This window comes from Gavialis gangeticus, unplaced genomic scaffold, assembly GCF_001723915.1.
Source record: "Gavialis gangeticus isolate Ggan-Ray unplaced genomic scaffold, GavGan_comp1, whole genome shotgun sequence".
NCBI classification, from domain to species: Eukaryota; Metazoa; Chordata; order Crocodylia; family Gavialidae; genus Gavialis; species Gavialis gangeticus.
The window spans coordinates 20,710,657-20,716,681 of NW_017729002.1; the positions used below are offsets into that span (position 1 = coordinate 20,710,657).

The 6,025-nt window shown below is 48.4% G+C and overlaps 1 long non-coding RNA gene across 1 annotated transcript in view; it reads left to right on the top strand.

The window, feature by feature from the left end:
- LOC109290894 overlaps window positions 1-6,025 on the top strand; it is a 23,860-nt gene extending 17,835 nt beyond the window's left edge. The window contains exon 3 of the long non-coding RNA XR_002095707.1: window positions 5,906-6,025. This is a non-coding gene — a long non-coding RNA (uncharacterized LOC109290894). The remainder of the gene's footprint in view (window positions 1-5,905) is intronic.

The following is a 6,025-nucleotide window of genomic DNA, read 5'->3' on the forward strand; positions in this document are numbered from 1 at the left end:
GACTCTCCATCTTTGGAGATGTTTAAGACCTGGCTAGACAAAACCTTGGCTGGGATGATCTAGTTGGGGATGCTTTGAGCAGGGGGTTGGACTAAATGACCTCCTGAGGTTCCTTCTAACCCTAATTTTCAATAAATCTATGATTATATATATAGTTATTCAACAGAATCTATATCACTTGTAACTGAGTGGTTCACAACCCATTTAGTCCACAGCAGGCTGCCAAATTATAAACAACCAGTGCAGATGCTTGCTGCAGCTTTTACTTCACGGGGTGCTGTTTCTCCAATCAGCTGAAGCCCCTCACCAGTCCCACACAGCTGATCAGACAAACAGCACCTTTTGAAATAAAAGCTGCACTGATCCCATTTAAGTCTGCTACAACCTCCAGCTGGTTTGACATCACTTAAATTTCCAACCCTAATTTAGTCAAACATGACCAGAGGGGTAATTAGTAGAGGTGCACTGATACACTGGTCCGATATTGGATCAGCACCGATATAAAGAAAATGTTCTGTATTGGAGATTGGCCCAATGTGGCCAATAATTTGTCTGATAAATGCCCATGTGTGTGCACAGCCACAGCACAGCGCATAGGCATAGCATGGAGAGCTGCGTGCAACTGGTAAGTCTGGTGTGGTGGGAAGGGAAGGAGTGGGGGGAGGGAGGAGGGGAGAGGGGCATGGGGGCACAAATCAAGGTCCCTGCAGTGAGGGAGGGTGTGGGGTTGGGGTTGGGATTGGGGCTGGGGCACAGGATGCCCAGTCAGAGATGGAGCAAACATGGGACAGAGGCATGGCTTGTTGGAGAGGGCATGGGAAGGAAGGGTGGGGAGGCTCCCACTGCTGTGCACGGATCATTCGGTGCTCATCTGGAGGCTCCCACGGCTGCCCGCTGCTCGTCTGTGGGGAGGGGAAGGGTAGAGGGCATGTGTCCCCGAATCTGGGCAGGGTGGGCTGGGGCTGGGCTCTTCCCAGCTGGGCAGATCCGGGGGCACGCCTCCCCTCCCTCACATGCCCTCCCAGACAAGGAGCAGGAGCAGCCGTGGGAGCCACCAGATGAACACCGGACGAGCCACATGCAGCACCAGGAGCCACCCCCACTTCCCATGCCCCACCCCCCAATGAGCCACAGCTGTCCCATGCCCACCCTGGCTCCAGCCCCAGTCCACAGTTGCAGCCCACCCCGGGCCGCACAGAACCAGGGGGCACATGCTCCTCTGCCCCCTGGATGAGCCACTTGCAGCTCTGTCCTGTGCCCCTCCCCACCCCAGCTGGTCAGTGCCTGCCCCTGCCCCAGCCCCATTCCCTCCCTCACTGCAGGGGCTTTGATTTGCCCCTCCCATACCCCTTCCTTCCCCTTCCACCACACCAGACTTATTAGCTGGATGCAGCTCTTCATGCTGAGATGTGGGGCAGAATTTTTTCCGAAATGGAAAATTTTCCAGTGCTTTATTTTTCTGTGGGAAATTTTCCATTTCTAAAAATTATTGTTTCATAAAATTAATTAGTAACAATGAATGGATGCCAATACAATATTAGGCAATTGAAATTGGCAGTTTCAAACTTGTAATTAATATTTTTCAGGTGATTATCTCTAGGAAGTGTGTGAGAGAGTACATATATGTTTAATTGCTTTGAAAAAAGGAGGGTAAATACACTCATATAATCATCCAAATCAAAAATCAGGTTATGAATTCACTTAATTGGCTGTGCAGGTGAAATCAAAACCAAACCTTAAATACTTATTTCATTTCAGACGGCAAGTGAAAGCAAAACCAAAACTAAAACTGATTAATTTTTGTTTCACATTCAGTTGAGCAAACACACAGAGCAGTGTCTCATTTCTTTTCTTGAGGTGGGGAAGTTGGAAGTGTTTGCGTAAGATCTGTTATTTTTTTAGTGCTTTTGCTTTGAAGTAGTCATAATAATGCCTAATCAGAAAAAAAGTTGTGTGTGGCTTCATTATAGTGAAGTTCAAGCCAGTGAAGGAAGGAAGAAAGTTGGTAGATGTAAATATTGCAGACAAGAGTATGCTAACAACACAACAAGAATCAAGAAACATTTAATAGCATGTAGAAACTGTCCTGAAAGACTACACACCATATACAGAAAGCTAATGCAACGAAGTGGTGGAACAACTTCATGAGAAAAGTCTACTTCAGGAATCCTATGTAAGTAAACAAATTAATATGTTACACAACACATGGTATAGACTAGCATCTATATTGTTTTAAAACATTATAACTTTAAAAGTTGTTAATACAACTCTGGACTATTATTTATTTATTATTTAAAATATTTGTATCCTGCTTTTCTGCTTGCACTAAGCACTCAAAGTGGCTTAGGCTTAACAATATATATTTTTTAAATTACATAATAGGTAAATAGTTAACTATTTCAACCCAGCAAAGCGAGCTTAGTCCTCTGGACGTTTCATAGGTTTCATAGACATCAGGGGTGGAAGGAACCTTGTAAGATCATCACGTCCAGGCCCCTGCCCAAGGGGAAGGAAGTCAGCTAGGGTCAAAGGATCCCAGCAAGATAAATGTTCAAATATTTCTTAAAAGTGCCCACAGTTAAGTGTTTGTACCACCTCTGTGGGGAGTCTGTTCCAGGCCTTGGGGGCTTGGACAGCAAAGTTTTTCCTTATGTCCAGCCTAAAACAGTCTTGCAGGAGTTTGTGACTGTTGGACCTTGTCATCCCCTGGGGTGCTCAGGTGAACCAGCATTCCACCAGATCCCGATGCACACCACTTACGTACTTATAGGCTGCCACCAAATCACTCCTGAGCCTGCGCTTCTCCAGGCTGAAGAGTCCCATAGCTCACAGCCTCTCTTCATAAGGCTGGTTCTCTTGTCCTCTGATCATGTGTGTGGCTCTCCTCTGGTCACTTTCAAACTTCACCACATCCTTCCTGAATTGTGGAGCCCAGAATTGTATGCAGTACTCGAGCTGCGGCTTCACCAAGGCCAAGTATGGTGGGAGGATGACATCCTGGGTCTTGCTCGAGATGCATCAGTAGATGCAAGCCAAAGTTTTGTTTGCTTTGCCAGCTGTGGTATCGCATTGTTGGCTCATGTTCATCTTGTGGTCAATTATGACCCCAAAGCCTCTTTCAGCTGTGGTGCTAGCAAGCATAGCACTGCCGAGCCTATAAACGTGATGTGGGTTTTTTTCCCCTGAGATGAAGCACCTTGAATTTCTCCATATTGAATGCCATCAGGTTTTAATCCGTCCACCTTGCAAGCCTATTGAGGTTGGCCTGAATCACCAGCCTATCCTCAAGGGTGGATACTCTTCCCCGAAGTTTGATGTTGTCAGCAAACTTAGCCAGTCTTCTTCTGACACCAGTGTCCAGATCATTTGTGAAGACATTAAAAAGTAGAAGTTCAAGAACGGAGCCCTGGGGGCACCACTGGTCACTCACTGAGTGCCTTGTTGATTCGATTCCATCAACTACCACTCTCTGGGTCTGACCTCGGAGCCAGTTCCCCACCCATCGGACTGTGGAGTAGTCAAGGCTACAGTTGCCCACTTTTTCCATGAGGACATCATGGGACACCAGGTCAAAGGCTTTTTTAAAGTCCAAATATATGATATTAACCTCTTCCCTTTTGTCCAGGTGATACATCACCTGGTCAGAGAAGGAAATTAGGTTAGTCAGGCAAGACCTACCTGCAACAAACCCATGCTGGCCATCCCTCAGAATGTTGCCCTCTGTTAGCCTGTTGATAATGTTCTCTTTGGGAATTTTTTCCAGGATCTTCCCAGGGATTGAGGTCAAACTGATTGGCCTGTAGTTTTCTGGGTCTTCTTTCCTCCCTTTCTTGAAAATAGGCACTACATAGGCCCTCTTCCAAACTTCAGGTACTTTGCCTGAGCGCCACAAGTTCTTGAATATCCTTGCCAGTAGCTGTGTTATTATGTCTGCCAATTCGTTTAGCACTCTTGGATACAATCTATCTGGACCATCTGATTTGTGGGGGTCCAGTCTCTCAAGATGCTCCCTCACAAGATCCACACCAATAGTGGGCATATATTCATCCTTACCTTGGTCATCCTGCATCATGTTAGGCAGGATGGTCCCTTTGGGCTGATGAAAAACTGATGCAAAGTAATCATTAAGCAGACTGGCTTTTTCCTGGGTGTTGGTAGTCAGCTGCCCCAACTGGTGTACTGGGGTCCAACATTGCCCTTGTTTTTCTTTTGACTTCCCACATATCTGAAGAAGGACTTTTTATTGTCCTTGATTCATGTAGCCAGTTGGAGTTCGGTTGCAGCCTTGGCTTTCCTAGTTCGCTCCCTGCAGGTACAGACCAGTGGAGAATACTCTTCCTTAGTGGTGTTTCCTGCCTTCCATCCTTTATAAGCGTCTCTTTTTAGACGTAGGAGGTCCATGAGTTCCCCCTTGAGCCAACAGGGTTGTTGAGCCCTGTGACGCCCCCTGTTGGTGTTGTAAGTATTCCCCACAATCCTCGGGCCAGGCCCCACCTCACCTGCCACATCTTGATGGGTACGACTCTGAAAGGAAGAGTTCAGTGGTGTTCCTACCCAGGCCCAGGAATGGTAATACTCATGGGATCGATGTGGGTAGTCCTGGAGCTCTGCCTCCCCTACACCCCAGTTCTCTTGCCAACCATGAAGGGTGTTGCATTGCTGCTCCAACCCATAGCTCCGTTCTCTTATGGCCTCTTGGTGGGCCACCAGGCCGCTGATCAAAAGTATGCTGCAGGCTTCCGGGACCACCTGCCACTTGCCCCTTATTCGTAGCCTGGCTTTGGCCCTGCATCGGACCTGGGCCTGTCAGGCCCTTTGCAGGTTCAAAGATGGTCGGGCCCTTCCAGGGCCACCGGGGGGGGGGTGCCCAACCCCCTCACCGGGGAGTTCTGCATAGGGGCTTACTGACTGGCCCCCTCACAATGCCTCCGCTCGCTCCCAGTGGAGCTGTGTCATGTGGAAGGAGAGGAACTCATGCTGCTGGGTTGCAGCCCGGCAAGCTTCGTGTCCTGCCTCCCAGCTGCCTTTCCGCACCTGGCTTCTGCTGGGGTTTTTAAACTCCCTGCAGCAGCAGCTGCAGCTGACATCATCAGCCAGCTGCCGCCTAGTTTGACTGATAGCTGTATGAAAAGCCGGCGCAGTGCCAGCTTGTGCAGCTTCCATCCTGTCTCTGCCTCCCTCCCAGCTAAGTTCCCTCTGGTGTTGGGGTCCCAGGGTCCCCCTTTGAGAGCATCAGGGCCAGACCCCAGCACTTCCAGTTCCAGGGACTGTCCCCAGCCACCACAAGCCCTTTTACCACCTTTTCTATGGGTTGGGATGGACTCCCCTAGGATCACTTCCTTAAGGAGCAACCACTCATCATGAACTCCCCTCCCTGTGAAATCATGGTCTCTCTTGGCCTCAAGAACAAGTCTCCTGAGCTTATGAAAGTCAGGTTTCCTAAAGTCGAGAACTACTGCATTGCTGGCTGACTTGCTAGCTTTGCGATGGATTGTGAAAGTGATCAACTCATGGTCACTGTCACCCAGCTTCCCTTCGATTCTTAGGTCCCTGATTAGATCATCCCCTTTGGCCAGTACCAGGTCCAGCAGCGCCTTACCTCTTGCCAGCCCATAAATGTCTTGAGACAGGTAGAGCTTATCCACACACATAAGGAAGCTTTGAGACTGATCAGATTTGGCTGAGTGCTCTTCGCATGAGATGTCCAAGTAGTTGAAGTCTCCCATGCAAACCATGCACTGAGAGTGTGCAGCCTTGGCCAGTTCCCTGGCGAATTTTTAGTCAAGCTCTTGTTCCTGATTTGGAGGTCTGTAGTAGACTCCTATCATTGTATCCCCTTTGTCATGTTCCCTTTGTATTGTAACCCAAAGGGTCTCCAATCATCCTCCTTGGGTGCCAATCTTAGCTTGTAGGGATGTGTCGCTCTCCTTCACATAAAGAGCTACACTCCTGCCTCTTTTTTCAGCATGATCTCTCTTGTACAAGATATAGCCATTTATAACCATAGTCCAGTCATAGGAGGAGT